Below are 625 nucleotides of genomic sequence, written 5' to 3' on the forward strand. Positions count from 1 at the left end.
TCAAGCTCCTTGGAAAGCCTGAACGGGTGCCCAGGGGTGACCCCAATCTGCCGCTGGTGCTGGGGGTGAGGTGTCGGGGTGCTGATACCCTGGGGCGCTCCTGTGCAGGGATTCGGGGTGCCTGGGGATGGAGAGGTCTGGGATGCTCAAGGCATGGAGGGGGTCAGGGGGCGTTGGGGTGTGGGATGGGGGTGCGGGATGGTGCAGGGGGCTTGGGGATGGTTGGATGGGGATGCAGGGAGTGCTGGGATGGGGTGGATGGGGTGCAGGATTGGTGCAGGGTCGGTGCCCAGGGTGCAGGGAGAGGGGTGAAGGGTGAGTGCAGGGAGTGCTGGAATAGGGTGCAGGGGTTGATCAGGCTGCAGAGTGGGTGCTGGGTTTCAGGGGGTGCCAGATGGGTGCAGGATGGGTGCAGGGTGAGTTCTGGACGGATGCAGGATGGGTGCAGGATGGGTGCCGCTTGGGTTCTGGATGGGTGTCCGGACGCGCCCCGCAGTGTTCCTCCTTCCCGCTAGGTGGCAGAGGCTCCCGGTTCTGCTGACGCTCTGGCCAGCCGCTGCTGCCTCGCTGTTCCCGCGTCCGGAAGCGGAAGTCGGGGGGGTGATAACCTTTTGTCGCCGTAGTC

This window comes from Psittacula echo (assembly GCF_963264785.1).
Source record: "Psittacula echo genome assembly, chromosome: 10".
Taxonomy (NCBI): Eukaryota; Metazoa; Chordata; class Aves; order Psittaciformes; family Psittacidae; genus Psittacula; species Psittacula echo.